General features: G+C 52.2%; 1 protein-coding gene across 1 annotated transcript in view; it reads right to left on the reverse strand.

Annotated features, from left to right (window-relative positions):
• EXT2 (exostosin glycosyltransferase 2) overlaps nt 1–1,608 on the reverse strand; it is a 1,411,400-nt gene extending 1,409,792 nt beyond the window's left edge. Inside the window, exon 1 of the mRNA XM_069623317.1 lies at nt 1,491–1,608. The gene's annotated coding sequence lies outside the window, so the exon portion shown is untranslated. The remainder of the gene's footprint in view (nt 1–1,490) is intronic.
• Between the last annotated feature and the right edge of the window lie 18,659 nt (nt 1,609–20,267).

Genomic DNA, 20,267 nt, shown 5'->3' on the forward strand with positions numbered 1-20,267 from the left:
ACGTTTCGTGAGCGCGGTCTAGTTGTTATGCCGTTTGGCCATCGGCAGTCCTTTTACGTGGACCAACCCGGAAGCCCACGCGTTGCAACCTATTTGCGTTAGGCTTCCGGGTTGCTTCGCTGTGTTCTCTCTCCTCGGCACCTCGCCGCTTGTATTTTTCTCCCTCCTCTGTCCCTCCTAGGGGCCAAGTTGTCAGATCCTGGGAGTTCGCATGACACCGGCCTCACAGCTGTGGCGCACCCCGGATCCAGAGGGGTGAGCGCTTCCCCGCAGCCCTTTCACCGGCCTTCCCGCCTGATTATCTTAGCGCTCCGGAGCCCCGTGCTTCACCAGGGCTCTTTCTCTCTCTTTCCACTGCGGTCAGGCCTTGCTTCACTCTTTGCACCGTGACTTCTTCCAACGGCCTCCCCCGTTCGTCACGGGGATGGTGCGGGCATCGCAGCCAGCCACGCAGGAGATCCGCCTCAGCCTCCTGTTTCCTATGTTCTTGGGGGGGGGCTCGCTGTTCATTCTGTAGCAGTCGCCTTCACCTCAGGGAGCCTCCCGGCCCCTCGCGGAGCAGCCCCTCACTGTCGCCTCTTCTCCGGCCACACTCCGTCTGTCAGTCGAATGCACGGCCCCGGAGCCCCTCTCCGCAGTGCCGGGCACAAAATGCTGCCACTAGTCACCAGCCCGCACCAGCTCGCTCCCCACTCCTTCTGCACTTGCTGGGGGGCCGTCCCATTCACTTTCAACGCCTGTTGAAGGGGTGGTGGGCACCTCTCAACAACCGGGTCCGGAGAGCACCGTCGGCACGTCTACTCAGTGCCGGCGGCCATCTTGGAATCAATAAAGTCCTCTTTCTTTGCACACAGGTCCAAGTAGAAAGCAATTGTGGGCGAGAAGCCAGGAACGCTCAAAGGCAGCCGTCTTTTTTCCTGCGTGGTGTGTTATTCCTGCTTGATTACAAAGGCGGGCGGCCACCAGGAAAGGCGTCCTTTTATGCCCCCACCCCAAGTGGCGCGAGAGTTCAGCGAGCCTCTGACTTTCGTAATGTTATGCAAGCACTATGTGACTGCCAGTCAGCAGCTCCGCTGCTGTGCTGCGGCTACTGTCCCCACAGCAATCACGCCCCACACCAGGGTCAAAAAACGGGTCTGATTATTATACATGTAGTCACTTACACCAGAGCAGGGTCTGTGTAGTAGCTGCACAGCAGTTACTGCGTCTGCAAGTATGGGCTTCGGAGCAGCTACTGTCTACAATACCAACAACAACATGCTGCCCTGTGTAATTTCAAAACCAGATGGTTAGAAAGTCACGTACTTACAATGTTTCATTTCAACATGTGATAAGTACAATACAACGAATTACAGCTTCAACGTGCATTTCCAGAGGTTGCAAAAGGGCTCCTCTTAACAATATAACAAAGGGCAAGAACGTCTAAGTTAATGGATGATAAAATAAATGCATATAAAACACACTACCAGAGCTGGATCGCATGCACTAACCTGATGCTGCCTGGAATCAGGACATGAGCGTTTCGTAAAAGATAGTGTGTACTAGTGTCTAGTTCCCATTCGAGAAACGGACCATAGCAACGCTACGCCTTCACGTCATCACGTGGGCTGCTCTGTATCACGTGGGCTGCTCTGCATCACGTGTTATGCAACGTTCACTTCGTCTTTTTTTTTATCAAGAGCGGGAACGGGAAGGCAAGGCTAGGAGTCCCGGGACTTAGCGGGAGAGATTGCACCTTTACAAAGCACATTTCGTATAATTCATGGTTAAATTTGGTCCTTCAATTGAGTTTACTGTGAGTCTTAAAAGTTCTCTCATGTGGATTGTTACTTTAATGCAAAGCGGCAATATTGGGAGGGGTCTTTCTGTGTATTTTGGGGGGTTGTAATGTGCATTAGGGGTGAGATTTACTTAAAGTACAGGCGGATTCAGTTGTTTTGTTTTTTCTTTATTTCATTGTATTTTGGGGATATGAAATGTGCATCACAGGGGTGAGGAAATATTGGGGAGGGGGGTATTTCTGTGTATTTTAGGGTTTTGTAATGTGCATGGGGGTGAGATTTATTTAAAGTACAGGCGGATTGTTCCTTTTTGGGTTTTCTCATGCAGATGGGTGATTCTCCCCGGGAAGATGTGTTTTATGGAGTGGGGCAGTGCGTTCCTACATTCCCATTGGGACTTCCATTGTACCAGTTAACAGTACAGCGAATAGTTATCCTCCCTGCTGGAGATAGGAGGGGGGGGGGTTGGAGGATTTCTTATGTGCATCAGATGGGGATATGTGTTTTATGCAGACAGACGCATTTGGGTACGAATTTCCAGCATAACAGTTCTGTTATTTCTTCTCGTGGCGGGGGGGGGGGGCGATTTGACATTCTCTGGTAGGGGGTTGTTCATTTGCCCCTTTGTCATGTGTGCCAGAGAACCTACGTCATCATTGTGATTTTTCTGGAGCAATTTCAGTGAGCGGGAAGGCTCCAGCTGCCGGTGAAAGTGGAACCGGACTCTGCGTGTCTTTGGCCCGAGCTGGAACTCGGGGAGGCTCTGGCGGCAAGAGCAGCAAAAATCACAGGAAGGCTTAGGCCGCCAGTGCAAGTGCAACCAGCCTTTGGCTTGTAGTGGTTGGGGTAGGCATTTTCCTCGGGATACTGGTAATGTTTCTGCAAGATCCTGGAGCCGACTTCGTCTTGTCCCTCATCGTCATTTTTCTGAGCAGCATTTTCTTTGGGATACCAGGAACGTTTCTGCAAGACCCTGGAGCTTCCGACTTCGTCTTGTCCCTCATCGTAATTTTTCTGAGCGGGAACCGGGAAGGCTCTGGCTGCCAGGCTGCAAGAGCATTAGCAATCTGTGTGCTCTTCGCTGGCTGAGTATACAATTTGCATTTTCTTTGGGATACCGTGAACGTTCCTGCAAGACACCAGGTGGAGACAGGGGAGCAGAAAATTACATTTACTTTAAAAATCCTGTTCAGCTATTCAACGTGAAACGCATGGAGGGCTAAGAAAAGGAATAGGGACAGTGGATGTGAAGTGATCAAAGGGGGCTAATAGAGTAATTTAATGTTTCATGAGGGTGTGTTTAGGATGGGTGGTTTTAGAGCGGCTCGGCTGGGGCTATCTGCATGTGGTTCAGGAGAGGCACATGGGCATCTTGGTGTGGGTCTGCAAGGGGGAAGCGGCATCTTGCTATGTGGAGGGAGGATGGGGCATTATGGTATTGGTCTAGAGGGAGGGATGGGGCATCTTGGAGGGGTCTGAATGGTTGGATAGGGGCATGCTGGTGTGGGTCTGGCGGGATGGGGCACATTGGTTTAAGTCAGGAGGGATGGGGAACATTGGTGTGGGTCTGGAGGGATAGGGACATAGTGGTGTGGGTCTGGATGGAGGGATAGGGACATAGTGGTGTGGGTCAGGGGACAGGGATGGGGCACATTGGTGTGGGTCTGGGGGAGTGATTGGGGCATATGGGTGCTGGTCTCTAGGGAGAGATGGGGCACAGTGGGTCTGGAGGGTGGAATGGGTCATCTAGGTGTGGGCTGGGTGGGTGGGATGGGGTATCTTGGTGTGGCTCTGGAGGGAGGGGATGTTTGCACATTGGTGTGAGTTTGATGGGAGGGATGGTGTTAGGGAGAATTCTCTGTAAAGGCTAATTTCCCAAACCTAGTGAGTCCCCCAGCAGCTTTGCTGGATTTTTGGGGTTTATTTTATTTCTCCTGCTAAGAGTGAGACTCTTTTTCCTCCCACTCTTAGACATGATTTAAGGTCTTCCTTTGACTTTGTATGTGCTCTATGGGGTATGGGGTCCTTTTCCCCATAGGGTTTCATGTGTTTTTGATATGTGGGTTACACAGCACCCTCCGTGCAGTAACCCAGTGGTGTCATAGCGACCCCCAAACATAGACTCCATACCCTGGGACTGACTACTGTCTCCCAGGGCATGTAAAGTCACCATTGGCTTTACTTGTCTCAAATTGTGAACAGAACCAGTACAAACCATCATATTGTGGACATACTGGTCGGGGCAATTCGATTGCCCCGGGGTCTGTTGTTCGAGGGGGCACTGTCCAGTTCCCCTGACCGAGTTTTGGCTGGTGGCAGTGGATACTACTTTTAATATTCGACCGCAAATATATTCCTATGGGATTTTCCCATTGTTCGAGGCTACCACTTTTTAAAATGGCCTCGAACACACCGCCGGTTTATTAAATTAATATAAATTCACTGGTTGGTATTTTTTGCCGAAACTTGGTTCCAAAATGGCGTTTGTGTTCGCTTCTGTGACTCCAACACAAGTAGAGCCCTTTGTTCCACTTTTTGGCAGGCTTCTCCACAGAAGCCTTCAAAAGTGGTGCCACTCTGTCTGAGTACCACAGGGAGTGTGGGAGGGGGTTTAGGCACCCTGGACTGAGTTGCCTCGGCAACACAAGTCGCAATCTTGTGTGATTGGCCCAAGTGGTGAGCCGCCCGGCTCATCACGTAGCATGTTTGAGTGACAGTTAGGCTGAATGAATGGGGGTTTTCTGCATAAAAGCAGGGCTTTGAGGACTGGAACTTCAGAAGTCGCCACAGGCCCTAAAGAATCCGAGGAGGGAGAAGCCGAGCCGACCTGCAAAGACAACACCACCGGTGGAGCACTGCGGAACCGTCTCACCACTTTTCCCGAAGACAGAGGAGATCTCTAGTCCGGAGAGTCTTCTTCCTTTGACTGGTGGGGATAACCAGTTTGCCTGTCTTTTCGCCTTCCTGGACCATCTCGTGGCTGCCTTGCCCCTGCCAAGCACCCCGGCAACCGGAATACCACAAATCATCACTACCGTGAAGAAAAGGGTGGTACCTTGTAACCGGGAAACTCAGCGGCTGGTTTCTTCCCTGGTAGCGCAACAACCTTCAGCTTTCCTCCACGTCAAGACCTCCTCTTCCTCTGGACGAAACACTGACTTGCACCCGCTGCCAGGAACAACTGCCACCGCTGGAGCGTTCTTCCCACTTTCAAGTACAGTGTCCCGCATGGCTTCCCTTGCGACAGATCGTTCGGGGTGACAGTAAATCCTCGACTTTCTAACCTGGTCTAGCCTGGGGCCTGTTAACTAACTTTTCCTGACTTAACCTCAATCTTTTGCAAACTTTCTACAAAGACTCTTTGGGCATAACCCCACTGTGTGATCCTGGACACATTTTGCTTGCTCTCTCTAGAAGTGGGCCTGGCATTTGAACTTCCTTGTTCCCCAGTAGACTTTGCCTAACCTGCCTCACTGTGGTTCGTTGAAAAGTATTGCAATTTGTGTGCTTTCATAACTCTGCCTTTTTCCCTCCCTTTTTAATAACTTATTAGAGTGCCATTTTATGTTAAGCGCTCACCTCTGTCTGAAAATAAGTGGTGTTTCTCATTTAGACTTGTCTTATCAGTAATTAGGGTTGTATATATATAATAGTGACTGTGTGTTGAATTTATTTACCTCTCTTTGTGCTTGTGTAATATAAGTGTGTCTTTAAATAAATAATTATATACTTTTACACCAAAGCTCTGGTCAGTGTTTGCTTGTGCTACTGTGTCTCTGTACCTATTGTGTATACTCTATATACTGCCTAACTCATCCTGAGAGAAGTCTGACTGCTCACCCACAGCTACCAGGTAAATCTGGGTGGTACAGACTGCAACCAATTGGGTTTACTGCCAAGCAACTGTAGTCCTAAATCTTTTGCAGTGGTCCCTAAGGGAACTGCACAGGTTTCTGCCTAATAGATGGGGAAATTGGTCTGGGGGATGGATGGGGGCACATTTGTGGGTCTGGGCGGAGGGATGGTTCATCTAGGTGTGGGTCTGGAGGGTGGGATGGGGGCATCTTGCTATGTGGATGGAGGGATTTTGGTGGGGTCTTCAATGGATGGGGGCACATTGGTGTCGGTCTGGAACCGGTATGGGATGTTCTGGAGGGTGGGGTGGGGCATCCTGCTGTGGGTGGGATGCGGACATATGTGCATCTGGAGTGTGGGATATGGACATCTTGGTGTGGCTCTGGAGGGAGTGGATGGAGGTACATTGGTGTGGGTTTGATGTGAGGGACGGCGCTTTGCTGTGGGTCTGCAGGGAGGGATGGGGCATCCTGGTTTGGGTTAGATGGGGACAACAGCGTGGGTCTGGAGGGAGGGGATGCAGGCACATTGGTGTGGGTTTGATGGGAAGGATGGGGCATATTGGTGTGGGTCTGCGGGGGTAGGGCATCCTAGTTTGGGTGGGATGGGGACACCGGTGTGGGTCCAGAGAGAGGGGATGGTCGCACATTGGTGTGGGTTTGATGAGAGGGACAGGCACATTGGTGTGGGGAGGGATGGGGACACATTGGTGTGGTTATGGAGGGAGGTATGGTGGCATCTTCGTGGTGTCTGAAATGGATGGGGGCATATTGGTGTGGGTCCGAAACGGGTTTGGGGCATCTGTTGGTCTGGAGGGTGGGATGGAGCATCTTGGTGTTGGTTTGGAGGGAGGGGATGACGGCACATTGGTGTGGGTTTGATGGGAGGGATGGGGGACATTGGTCTGTGTCTGGGGAGGGATGTTTAGGTGTGGGTCTGGAGGGCGTGATGGGGCATCTTGGTGAGGTTTCCAATGGATGGGGGCACATTGGTGTCGGTCTGGAACAGGTATGCTGCATCTGTTCTGGAGGGTTGGATAGGGCATCCTGGTGTGGGTTGGATGGGGACAACAGTATAGGTCCAGAGGGAGGGGATGGGGCACATTGGTGTGGGTCTGGATGGTGGCATCTGTTGGTCTTGAAGGTGGCATAGGTCATCTGAGGGTGGGATGGAGCATATTGGTGTGGGTCTGGAGGGAGGGGATGGGACACATTGGAGTGGGTTTGATGGAAGGGATGGGGGACATTGGTCTGTGTCGGGGAGGGATGGTTCATCTAGGTGTGGGTCTGGATGGCGGGATGGGGCATCTTGCTGTGTGGATGGAGGGATGGTGGGGTCTGCAATGGATGGGGCACACTGGTGTCGGTCTGGAACAGGTATGGGGCATCTATTGTTCTGGAGGGTGGGATGCGGCCTCCTGGTTTGGGTGGGATGGGGACATCTGTGCATCTGGAAGGTGGGATGGGGACATCTTGGTGTGACTCTGGAGGGAGGGGATGTAAGCAGATTGGTGTTGGTTTGATGGGAGGGATGGGACACATTGGTGTGGGTTTGTGTGGGGGCAGGGCACATCGGTGTGGTTCTGCGGGGAGGGATGGGGCACATTGGTGTGGGGTGATGGGAGGGATGTGGGACATTGGTATGTGCCTGGGGAGGGTTGATTCATCCAGGTGTGGGTCTGGAGAGTAGGTTGGGGTATTTTGCTGTGTGGATGAAGGGATGGTGGCATCTTGTGGGGTCTTCAAAGGATGGGGGCACATTGGTTTGGATTGGATGGGGACATCAGTGTGGGTCTAGCAGGAGGGGATGGGGCACATTGGTGTGGGTTTGATGGCATAGGCCCATTGGTCTGGGGAGGGATGAGGGCATATTGGTGTGGGTCTGGAGGGAGGGATGGTGGCATCTTGGGGTCTGCAATGGATGGGGGCACATTGGTGTCGGTCTGAAATAGGTAGGGGCATTTGTTGGTCTTGAGGGTGGCATGGGTCATCTGAGGGCGGGGTGGGTCTGGAGGGAGGAGATGGGGGCACATTGGTGTGGGTTTGATGGGAGGGATGGGGCACATTGGTCTGTGTCTGGGGGAGAGATGGTTCATCTAGGTGTGGGTCTAGATGGTGGGATGGGACATCTTGCTGTGTGGATGGTGGGATCTGCAATGGATGGGAGATCATCGGTGTCTGTCTGGAACAGGTATTGGGCATCTGTTCTGGACGGGTGGGATGGGGACATCCTGGTGTGTCTTTGGAGGGAGTGGATGTAGGCACATTGGTGTCGGTTTGATGGCGGGGATGGGGCACATTGGTGTGGGTTTGATGTGTGGGGTGGGATGGGGTATCTTGCTGTGTGGATGGAGGGATGGTGGAGTCTGCAATGGATGGGGGCACATTGGTGTTGGTCTGCAGGGAGGGATGGGGCATCCTGGTTTTGGGTGGAATGGGGACATCGGTGTGGGTCTGAAGGGAGGTGAAGGGGGCACAATGTTGTGGGTTTGATGGGAGGGACAGGCACATTGGTCTGGGGGAGGGATGAGGGCATATTGGTGTGGGTCTGGAGGGAGGGATGGTGGCATCCTGGTGGGGTCTGCAATGGATGGGGGAACATTGGTGTCGGTCTGGAACAGTTATGGGGCCTCTGTTGGTCTGGAGGGTGGGATGGGGTATCTTGGTGTGGCTCTGGAGGGAGTGGATGGAGGCACATTGGTGTCGGTTTGATGGGAGGGATGGGGTACATTGGTGTGGGTCAGTGGAGGGATGGGGCACATTGGTGTCGGTCTGCAGGAAGGGATGGGGCATCCTGGTTTGGGTTGGATGGGGACATCGGTGGGGGTCTGGAGGGAGGGGATGTGGCATATTGGTCTTGGGGAGGGATGGGGGTCACTTTGGTTTGGATCTGTGGAGGGATGGGGCACATTGGTGTGGTCTGCAGGGAGGGATGGGGCATCCTGGTTTTTGTTGGATCAGGATATCGGTGTGGGTTTGGAGTGAGGGCATGGGCTGCACATTGTGGGTTTGATGGCAGGGACAGGCACATTGGTCTGGGGAGGGATGGGGTCATATTTGTGTTGGTCTGGAGGGAGGAACTGGGGCTTCTTGGTGGGGTCTGCAATGGATGGGGGCACATTGGTGTCAGTCTGGAACAGGTATGGGGCATCTGTTCTGGAGGGTAGGATGAGGCATCCTGGTATGGGTGGGATGGGGACATCTGTGTGCATCTGGAGAGTGGGATGGGGACATCTTGGTGTGGCTCTGGAGGGAGTGGATGGAGGCACATTGGTGTCGGTTTGATGGGAGGGGTGGGGCACATTGGTGTGGGTCTGGGGTGGGATGGGTCACATTGGTGTTGGTCTGCAGGGAGGGATGGGACATCCTGGTTTTGGGTGGGATGGGGATATCGGTGTGGGTCTGCAGTGAGGGCACAGGGGCACATTGGTGTGTGTTTGATGGGAGGGACAGGCACATTGGTCTGGGGAGGGATGGGAGCATATTGGTATGGGTCTAGAGGGAGGGATGGGGGCACATTTGTGTGGGTTTGATGAGGAATGGGGGACATTGGCCTGTGTCTGGGGTGGGATGGTTCATCCAGGTGTGGGTCTGGAGGGCAGGATGGGGGTATCTGCTGTGTGAATGGGGGGATGGTGGCATCATGGTATGGTCTGCAATGGATGGGGGCGCTTTGGTGTTGGTCTGCAGGGAGGGATGGCGACATTGGTGTGGGTCTGGAGGGAGGGGGTGGTGGTACATTGGTGTGGGTTTGGGAGGAACAGGCACATTGGTCTGGGGAGAGATGAGGGCATATTGATGTGGGTCTGGAGGGAGGGGTGGTGGTGTCTGCAATGGATGGCGGCACATTGGTGTCAGTCTGGAACAGGTATGGGGCATCTGTTCTGGAGGGTAGGATGGGGCATCCTGGTGTGGGTGGGATGGGGACATCCTTCTGCATCTGGAGGGCGGGATGGGGACATCTTGGTGTGGTTCTGGAGGGAGGAGATGGGGCACATTGGAGTGGGTTTAATGGGAGGGATGGGGGACATTGGTCTGTGTCTGTCGGAGGGATGGTTCATCTAAGTGTGGGTCTGGATGGTGTGATGGGGCATTTTGCTGTGGGGATGGTGGGATCTTGGCAGTGTCTGCAATGGATGGCGGCACATTGGTGTCAGTCTGGAACAGGTATGGGGCATCTGTTCTGGAGCGTAGGATGGGGCATCCTGATGTGGGTGGGATGGGGGACATCTGTGTGCCTCTGGAGCGTGGGATGGGGACATCTTGGTGTGGCTCTGGAGGAAGTGGATGGAGGCACATTGGTGTCGGTTTGATAGGAGGGATGGGGCACATTACAGTGGTGTGGGTCTGGGGCAGGGTAGGTCACATTGGTGTGGGTCTGCAGGGAGGGATGGGGCATCCTGGTTTGGGTGGGATGGGGATATCGGTGTGGGTCTGGAGTGAGGGCATAGGGGCACATTGGTGTGTGTTTGATGGGAGGGACAGGCACATTGGTCTGAGGAGGGATGGGAGCATATTGGTGTGGGTCTAGAGGGAGGGATGGGGGCACATTTGTGTGGGTTTGAGAGGGATGGGGCACATTGGCCTGTGTCTGGGGAGGGATGGTTCATCCAGGTGTGGGTCTGGCGGGCAGGATGGGGGTATCTTGCTGTGCAGATGGGGGGATGGTGGCATCTTGGTAGGATCTGCAATGGATGGGGCGCTTTGGTGTTGGTCTGCAGGGAGGGATGGCGACATTGGTGTGGGTCTGGAGGGAGGGGATGAGATGGGGGTACCTTGGTGTGGGTTTGATGGGAGGGACAGGTACATTAGTCTGGGGAGAGATCAGGGCATATTGATGTGGGTCTGGAGGGAGGGGTTGTGGTATCATGGTGGGGTCTGCAGTGGATGGGGGCACATTGGTGTTGTGGGATGGGGCATCTTGCTGTGTGGATGGAGAGATGCTGGGCTCTTGGTGGTGTCTGCAGTGGATGGCGGCACGTTAGTGTCAGTCTGGAACAGGTATGGGGCATCTGTTCTGGAGGGTAGGATGGGGCATCCTGGTGTGGGTTGGATAGGGACATCTGTGTGCATCTGGAGCGTGCGATGGGGACAGCTTGTTGTGGCTCTGGAGGGAGTGGATGGAGGCACATTGGTCTGGGTTTGATGGGAGGGATGGAGACATTGGTCTGTGTCTGGGGGAGGTATGGTTCATTCAGTTGTATGTCTGGAGGCCAGGATGGGGTATTGTGCTGTGTGGATGGAGGGATGGTGGCATCTTGGTGGGGTCTGCAATGGGTGGGGGCACATTGGTGTTGGTCTTCAGGAAGGGGTGGGGACATTGTTCTGGGTGTAAAGGGAGGCATAGGACAGATTGGCGTGGGTCTGGTGGGAGGGATGTGACACATTGGTGTGGGTCTGGCAAGAGGGATTGGGCTCATTGGTCGGGGGTGGGATAGGGGCATCATGGTATGGGTTTTGAGGAAGGGATTAGGCATCTTGGTGGAGTCTGGATCGGAGGGGAGCATCATTGATCTGGATGGAGTGACAAGGCATATGATGGGGGCATGTCAGGGAATGATGGAGCATGTGAGTCTGAGTGAGGACTGGAGCACTCTGGTGGGTAGGAAGGGGGGCATCTGGGTGTGAATGGAGTGATGGGGGCATGTATGTCTGGAGAGAAGGATGTTGGTTTATGGGAGGGGTGGGAGCATGTGTGTGTTGAAGGGATGGGGTAATCGGGTATGGATTGAGAGAGGGCAGATCGCGCCATCTGAGTGTGAGTCTGGAGGTAGAGGTGAAGCATATGGGTGTGGCTCTGGAGAGAGAGGTGGAGCATCTTGGTGTAGGTATGGCGGGACGGATGTTGGTGTCTGTGTGGGTTTGGTGGGATGGATAGTGGCATTTGGGTCAGGAGAGAGGAGGTATTTGAATCTGGAACGTGTGTTTGAAAGGAGAAATGGGGCATTTCAGTATGAATGGGGAGATGTAGAGGCTGGGGTATCTTCTTGTGAGTGGGGGCATGAAGGATCATTAACAGCGGAGCAGCCGGAGGGAGAGCCGCGGGTCTGACCTCGATTGCACCCCAGACACACACACACCCACAGCCGGGGGCAACTCTTGCAGAGCGCTCTGGGGCGCATGGACAACCAGGCGCCCGTGAGCGGGGATTCCCTTCCACCAGAGGGGGGTCCATGGCCCAGCAGATGGACGGGGACACCTGGCAGGGTTGGGTTAACCTGCTGGGGGATGTCCCCAACCACGCACCTGAGAGAGAGCCCCGCGTGGCCCCCTCACCAAGCCGGCCGATGCGCTGGCTGGGGGCGCACAAAGCTCTGACCCGCAGGCAGTCATTGGTGGGTGCACCCCGGTCAGCAGGGAAGCCCAGAGTGGGGGGAGCCAAGGGAAACCTGACTGTTCTCGAGGGGTGGCCCCCCAGGCAGAAAGAGGCCCAGCACGACCAGTCGCAAGCCCTGCGCCTTGCCGCAGCAGGCTTACTCCACGGGCCTGCGTCCAGGTTCCAGCGAGTGATGGCCAGGCCCACTGGTGCAGCGGGTGACCTTCCCTCTTGCCCAGGGACCTGGAGCTCGGCCCTGTGCGGCCGGGCTGGTGTTTGAAGACTCTAGCGGTCCCGTCCGACCCCCCTGCCCATGTTGTCTCTGGCCGCCTGGCGGTCTGTTCCCATCACCCCCTCCCCCCCAAAGGGGAGCAGAGGGGGTCAGGGAAGGATGAGTGGATCGGGCCGGTGGCAGAGCGGCCTGCCTCCATCCCTGTGGAAAGCACTGTGCTGCTGCAGGCGTCAGGCAGGCTTCCCGGGCTGCCCCCGTCCCCGGTCTCTCCTCTCTCAGGCCGACGTCTGGAACAAAAAAAAGTTGCCTGTGACTCTTGCCGGTGGATCACTCTGCTCTTGCGTCGATGAAGAACATAGCTAGCTCAGAGAATTAGTGTGAATTGCAGGCACATTGATCAACACTTAGAACGCACCATGCGACCCCAGGTTCCTCCTTGGCCCTACGCCTGTCTGAGGGTCTCCTGGGGTTCCCTCCCAGGGGCATGGTTGGGGCTGCCGCAGTGACTCCGTTCCCTTTGCCCCCCTAAGGTCAGACCTCGATCAGCATAGTTGCAGCATCCCTGGACCTGACGCCAAAGTTAATTGCCGGCGCGTCCCGACTTCCCCAGTTTCCCCGCCTCATGCAGGTTTCGGGAGGGCCGGGTGGTCGGCACGCCCTTGATGTGGTGCCATCGGCAGGCTGTAAAAAAAGCCTGGCGCACCTGCACTCTACCTCAGGGCACGTGGCCGTGCTGTGTGTGGCTGTCTGTGGTGTCCCACGGCTCCCAGTGCAATGGAGCGCGGGCCTCGCAACCATTTGGGCTTCGGCCACAGATTGGGACATCGCACACTTGGGTGCGCCAGAGTCACGGGGCTGGGGCAACCCCCAGTATGGGCACGAGGCCAGTTGCCCCGAGCTTTGTGCTCCCCCGACCGACTACAGCCTCAGATCATACGTGGCAACTCGCTGAATTTAAGCATATTACTAAGCAGAGGAAAAGAAACTAACCAGGATTCCCTCAGTAACGACCAGTGAAGAGGGAAGAGCCTAGTGCTGAATCCCCGTTCAGCGGCAGGCGTGGGAAATGTGGCGTACAGAAGACTGATTCCCCGGCATCGCTCAGGGGGCTCAAGTCCTTCTGATCAAGTCTCACCCTGCGGATGGTGTTAGGCCGGTAGCGTCCTCTGGCACGCCGGGTTCAGGGCTTCGAGTCAGGTTGCTTGGGAATGCAGCCCAAAGCGTATGGTAAACTCCATCTAAGGCTAAATACGGGCGCGAGATCGATGGCCAACAAGTACTGTAAGGGAAAGTTGAAAAGAACTTTGAAGAGAGAGTTCAAGAGGGCGTGAAACAGTCGAAAGATAAACTGGTGGGGTCTGTGCAGTCCACCCGCAGGATTCAACACGGCGGGCAGGTCGGTCGCCTGGAACGGTGGATGCTCTCGCGGGACTGTGGCCCGGGCACACCCGGCCCCCACAAGGCTCATTTCCTCTCTGGCGGTGCACCGCGACCAGCTGGGAAGGCCCCAGGGGGGCAGGTGGCTCTCCGCTCCGGCAGAGTGTGTTACATCCCCCTGACAGCAGTTTTGCTGTGTCTGCAGCGCTGAGTGACATTGACCTCTGCTGGACCTTCTCTGGCAAATATCATGTCCCCTCTTGGGGCTCGCCGAGGCAGCGACGTGGCTCCCAATGCGACTGGTGGACTGCCCTTAGTGTGCCCTGACCACGTCGTGCCGCCAAGAGGGGAGGCCCACAAGGGCGCCAGCAGTGTGAGGTGATGTCGGTTACCCATCCGACCTGCCTTGAAGCACGGACCAAGGAGTATAACACATGCACGAGTCAGAGGGCCGAACGAAACCCTGTGGTGCTATGAAGGTGAGGGCCTGTGCGTGCCGATTGCGGTGGGATCCTGTCGTGGTAGGGCACACCACTGACCCATCTCGCCTGCTTTGTCAGGGAGATGACCCTGATGTGCAAATCGGTCGTCTGACCTGGGTATAATCTTTTATATATTTTTTTTTTTTATATAACAGCACACAAAAACAAGAGAAAACCAAACCAAATAACAATATTCCAGCAATATATGGCATTTTCATCCAATGACTGCCACATTACCATTAATTTACTTTTGCTCTCCCTTAACCCCCCCCCCCCCCCCAACTTGAGCCTACTCTCCCACTCCCGGTGCCGTGGTATCTTCTAGAGGTTCATTCTTTTCTGTATCGCTAGAAGAATTCTGTTCCTTTGGCCCGCCCTGGGCGGACCCATGCAGCGTAGCTATCAATAATCTCCATGCCATCAGAGTTTCCGCTCCCCCCTCCTCCTATTGGTCTCCTCATACAATACTGCTGTTTCCGCCTATGCCCATTTCAGGAGGTCTCGCCACCACACCTCTATTCTGGGTCTGTGGCTCGCCTTCCATCCCATGGCAATTCTACGCGTGGCCAGTATATAGGCCAGGTCCTTGAGTTTGCTTACATGCCTCAGGTTGCGTAAAGCCCCCCACCATACATGCCCACACTGATTCCACATCTAGCCGGATTCCTTTCTCGGCTAGTCGCTAGGTGATTTACAAAATCCAGACATGTAGAGAAAACAAACAGAAAAATGGCAATGTAAACATTACAATGTTGTTGTTGAAAATTGTGTCAAAAATAGAGCAGTATTCACATATTTTAAAATGTTAAAAGTTGCCAGCTGCCACGAGGTTTATCACCCGCTATCAATTTGGCCCAACAATTGTCTTGGTCACTTAATACGTGGTCTGAAAACATTTCTTTTAGGTAAGTAGTTCTTATTCCTCCTGTGCTAGTGCAAGAGAGGAGCAAGTGACGAATGGACTCTATTGCTGCAGACTGGCTACAGAAGCGACACTCATTTGTCGGTGATAAACCTCTAATTGTCAATATTTCATTTGTTTGCAAGAGATTTAATTTTGCTCTCATTAAAAGGTCACGCGCTGGCCTGGATGGAAACCTTTTGATGTAAGGCTGGAGCTCGTTTAGTTTCCTGATGTTAAAAGGAAGATGTATCAATTTGTTGTTTAATGCTGCTTCTTTAGTCCGTATCCAGTCAAGCTTTTTTAGTTTTTTCAGGATTTTTGTGGGGTTTGTGACCAGGGTCTCTTCGTCACATTCAACCAAAGTTAGCTTGTCTAAATTTAGTTTAGACCAGGTGTTAAGCATCTTGTTGTTTGAACTGCTGCTTTCTCTGAGTATCAGGTTATAAATCGACAGCTCGTTGGACATTCTACACTTACGAAATAGCAGAAGGTTATTGATTTTCACTGTTCCTCCCAAAGACATCAGGCTTAGTTCTGGTGTTATTACCACCACTGAAGTGGAATTTGTCAGGCCCAATACTGATCTCCAGAACGGCGCTTCCAGTTTCGGCCAAAGTGTGGCAGGAAGGTTAGGCATAGCGTCTGCGCCGTAGGTTAGTGTAGATACCACCTTTTTTTTTTTTATTATAGAATTCCAAGACGGGAATCAAAGAAGTAGCCACATTTTCTGGTGATTGCCTTCCCTCGCGCAGCCAACTTTTTAGTAGTTAGTTTCAGATGTTCTTGCATGGCTGTTTCATGTCTTGAGCTGTCTAAAATCACTCCGAGGTATCTGAATTCCTTCACTTTTTCCACAGATTGACTGGCCAGATGTAAAATGATTTTTTCTTTTTTCTTAGTGGATGCAGAGATAATCATGGATTTTGTTTTTTCTTCGTTGATCTCTAAGTTGTTATTAGATGTATACTCGTGAAGGCTGCTCAGTTGGTGCTGCAAGCCTATATGATCCAAGAGTATTAGATCGTCTGCATATAGTAATTGGTTTACATGGATATTGCCCATTTTAGGAGGGAAGCATCGAACTGTTGGACTCATTTCTTGCAAATCACTGATAAATGCCAGGAAAAGAGCCGGGGCCAGGGGGCACCCCTGCTTAACTCCTCTAGCCGTTGGTATGTCCTGAGAAAGTGGCCCTTGCTGATTTAACCTCACTCTCATGCTGGTTCCTGTGTAGAGAGCCTTGATTGATTCCAAAAGAGGTTGCAGGCATTTCCAAGCCTCGAGTTTTGCCCACAATAATGTACGATCTACTCTATCAAAGGCCTCGGATAGGTCAATGAAAGAGATGAAAAGTTTGGACCTCCCTCCAGCACTCTGCTCTTTAATGCACTTATCAAAATATTAGCAGATGTTCACATATTTTTCTGAAAGCCGATTTGCAAGTAGTCCTTACAAGGAGCCATTTTTGCCCATTCATTGAATTCTCGGAACAGTAAAGACCCGAACACCTTCCCAATGCAATCGAGCAAGGCGATTGGCCTATAGTTTTTAGGGTCAGCCTTATTTCCTTTCTTGTAGACTTGTCATGACCTATAGAACACGCCCCTTTTGGACTTCCTGGTCCTTGTCTCAATGGGGCTTACACTCCCTTGTACTCCCAACATGGCCGTCCACTGTGAAACACCTTCCTCGCTCTACACGTTGGACGTAGCGTGTTCTATTAATAGACCGCGGCTCCGTGCGTCTCAATGCTATTGCGAAGTAGCTCGTGGTATTGTTTTCCTTGGTTCTTTCCCAGCCAACCCCATTCCTAGTCCCTTTCCTTCCTTTCTTGATTCCTGGACTCGTGTGCTGAGTAGCGCACTCTGTAAATTTCCCGGATTCCTGGATCTTTGCACGCACGCTGGAGTTGGAAGAGACTCATGCAGCCTTATGCAGGACCTGATCCGTCCGCAAGAAGGCATCGACCAAAAAATCCAGCAAAGATTGAACTCAGGTGAGAAGGGGGGAACTCCTTGACAGTTTGAGACGCCACCCGACCGAACTCGATATGGACATGGAAGCGGCCGTCCAGGACCTGATATGTGGCATGCAAGAGCTATCAACTGAGGTGCAGAATCTAAAGGCGGAAAACACTGCTCTCAAACAATTAGTTCTATCCCGTGATTCTGCCACAAAAGAAAGTGTGTTGCTGGGCGGCATAGTGGACAAATAAGATGGGTCGGCAAAAACCCTTCACGGATTCCTGGATTCATGTTTGGTCCACTTTACTTTTAAGCCCTACTACTTTTCAACTCCCAGGGCTAAGGTGGGGTTCATAATTTCCCACCTTTCAGGAAACGCCTTGACCTGGGATACGCCCCTCGTTAATGCCGGCAATGCTCTCTTAGATGACTATGATGGTTTCATACAAGCCCTTAAGACCATGTTTGACCGTCCAGAGCAGGTCTATAGTGCCCAGGAATGCCTATTAGACTTTCAGCAAGGATCCCAGGATGTGCTCACCTATGTTACCCGATTCAAGCAATTACTCAAGGAAGCTGATTGGTCCCCTGAGGCGAGTTTTACCCTTTTCAGGAGAGGACTGAAGGAGGAGATTAAGGATGAGTTGGCCAGAGTGGCTCGTCCAAACTCATTCCAGGCACTAATGGACCTTGCCATGCAAATAGATTTCCGTATCCAGAAAAGGAAGGCAGAGAAGAAGAAATCCAGAGGTAATCCTCCAAAAGTGTCCTTTGAGAGTACCACCAAGACGGACACAAACCCAGGCTCAGTCTCTGGACCAGAACCCATGCAGATAGGAGCCTTCCGTGGACCTATATCCCCGCAAGAAAGGATGAGAAGGATTCATACGGGGTTGTGCTTGTATTGGGCCTCAGACAAACATTTGGTTAGGGAGTGTCCTCTGGCCCCTTCTCGGCGTTCGGGAAACGCCAGCTTCCGATCCTAGATGGAGCAGAGATCTTTGCTCCACATCAATTCCATCCTTGAACTCTCCTGGACAAAACAATTTGGTGATACTACAGGCCTTCCTGTCACCCTCCAAGAATAAGACCTATCCTATTCTGGCCTTGGTAGACTGCGGAGCTATGGGAATTTTCATTGATCAAGACTGGGTTGTTAGTCATCATATTCCATACGAGACACGAAGCACCATGCAGCCGGTGGAAGCAATCGACGGAAGACCCCTCACTTCAGGACCCATAAGCCTGCAGACGAGATCCAGCTTTCTATAAACCATCACAAGAGCGGATTACATTCAACATCATTAAGTCAGCTCATTACCCCATGGTATTGCGTATGCCCTGGTTACAGAAGTACAATCCGTATATCAATTGGACAGCAGGATCACTATTCCTAGGCTCAGAATTTTGTATGTCCCACTGTCTATTCCTGGATCCCTCCTAGACACCCCCTAAAGAACTACCAAGAGACCAGCAAACACCACTCATGGTTTCCAATATCATACAAGTCCCAGAGGCCTATCAGGGATATGCTGATGTATTTTCAACTACCATAGTCCAGGCCTTACCCCCTCACAGACCTGAAGACTGCGCCATAGATACAGATCCCTCAGCAGTGATTCCCTTCAGCAGAATGTTCATCCTTTCCGCACCAGAGAAAAAGGCCCTCCGAGAATACCTGGATACCAACCTTGAAAACGGCACCATAAGACCCTCAAAATCTCCAGTGGGTGCTTTGTTGTTCTTTGTTCCCAAGAAGGAACTCAGACCTTGCCTCGACTATCGTGGCTTAAATCAATGAACCCTCAAAGATCGGTACCCACTGCCCCTGATCTCGGATATCCTGGAAGCTGTGAGAGGCACCGTAATATTCACGAAGTTGGATCTCCGGGATGCCTATCATTTGATCTGTGTCCGGGAAGGAGACAAATGGAAAACAGCCTTTAGAACACCCTTTGGTCACTATGAATATCTAGTCATGCCCTTTGGACTAGCTAATGCCCCCGCAGTTTTTCAACGTTTTATGGAAAGGGTGTTTTCTGGCATGTTATTCCTCTTCGTCATTGTCTATCTGGACGACTTATTGATCTTTTTCATGGATCCTCTAAAGCATGAAGAACATGTAAAGGCAGTATTATAACGACTCTGTGAAGTGCCAAACCCGAAAAATGCTTGTTTCACGTTACTTTTGTTCACTACCTAGGATTCATCCTTAGCCCAGAAGGAATTGGTATGGACCCTTCAAAGGTAAAGGCCATACTGGCATGGCCCGCTCTCACGTCAGTGAAACAAGTTCAATCCTTCATGGGGCTTGCCAACTTCTACTGGAAGTTAATTTCTACCTTTTCCAAGATCGTTCAGCCGATCGTTGCTCTCTTGAAGAAAGACACCCCCTTTATCTGGTCTACACCGCAAGATAAGGCATTCCAACGTTTAAAGACCTAGTTCACACAAGCCCCCATCTTGGCCCAACCCGACATAAATCGGCCATTCCTAGTGGAAACGGATGCCTCTAACTATGCCATAGGAGTGGTCTTGAAGCAGGAACTCGACGATAAACTGGAACACCCCATTGCTTACCTTTCACGAACCCTGACTCCCAGTGAGACACATTACTCCATCCTGGAAAAGGAACTGTTAGCCATCCGCCAAGCCTTCACTGAATGGCAACATCTACTTCTGGGTGCTAGATATCCAGTTCAGGTCCGCACGGACCATCGGAATCTTCAAATTCTACAGTCATTGGAGTGTAGGAAAAGTCATCAGGCGCGTTGGGCCTACTTCTTTGCCCAGTACCAGTTCCACATCACTCATGTTCCCGGATCACAAAACCTGATTGCTGATGCCTTATCTCGACGTCCTGACTATGTAGCTACTGAAGATAGGGCCTATCCTAAAATGTTTCCCCACATGATCTTTGTAGCTCAAGCAGTTAACCTCCTGGAAGAAATTCGAGTGCAAACCCAATCCTCTGACCTCTGGAAGGATATTTCAAGGAAGAATCCATGGAACCTAAGAGTTAAGGAAGGATATTTATTCAAGGACAATGCACTGGTTATTCCTACACAGAAATTACAACAAAGAATAATAAACCTCTGTCATGATGCCCTTCACTCAGGACATTGTGGCATAACCAACACCCTCCGTCTCATACAAAGACAGTTTTGGTGGCCTGGAATGAAGACCAACGTGCAGCAGTACATCAAAAGCTTGTACTATCTGTAGTCAAAATAAACATGATAGCAAGAGACCGGCGGGTATTCTACTGCAACCTACACTGCCAACAAGACCATGGGAATTCATTGCAACAGACTTCATTGTGGAATTACCACCTTCCCGAGTATACACAACCATCAT

The sequence above is a fragment of the Ambystoma mexicanum genome, chromosome 11, assembly GCF_040938575.1.
Source record: "Ambystoma mexicanum isolate Mex_15411 chromosome 11, UKY_AmexF1_1, whole genome shotgun sequence".
NCBI lineage: Eukaryota > Metazoa > Chordata > Amphibia > Caudata > Ambystomatidae > Ambystoma > Ambystoma mexicanum.